The sequence below is a fragment of the Pteropus vampyrus genome, unplaced genomic scaffold, assembly GCF_000151845.1.
Source record: "Pteropus vampyrus isolate Shadow unplaced genomic scaffold, Pvam_2.0 Scaffold80, whole genome shotgun sequence".
Classification (NCBI taxonomy): domain Eukaryota; kingdom Metazoa; phylum Chordata; class Mammalia; order Chiroptera; family Pteropodidae; genus Pteropus; species Pteropus vampyrus.
The window spans coordinates 594,760-595,225 of record NW_011888861.1 but is presented as its reverse complement, the minus strand read 5'-3'; positions in this window follow the sequence as shown (position 1 = coordinate 595,225).

Genomic DNA, 466 nt, shown 5'->3' with positions numbered 1-466 from the left:
AATTGCCAACATCACTATTCTTGTGCTTTGGGACCATTTTTAAGTAAAATAATGGTTACTTGAACACCAGCACTGGGATGCCACAGCAGTCAATCACATAATCCAGCCAGCTCCTAAGTAACTAATGATGGGGGAAGGTCTATAGTGTGGAGATGCTGGACACATCCTGATCGGGATGGAGCAGACATCGCGAGATTTCAACATGCCACTTGGAATAGTACACAATTTAAAACTAATGAATTGTTTATTCCTAGAATTTTCCATTTAATATTTTCAGACCTTGGTCGACTCTGGGTAACTGAAACCATGGAAAGCAGAAGTATGAATGAGGGGGACTACTATAAACATATACTTTTTCTCCCTAAGAATTTAGTAAATTTTTGTCCTCTGTAAATGAGAAAAAAATATATGTGATCTATAAATATATTTATTTTTCCTGAATTGGCCCTCTTGCAATTTGTCATAA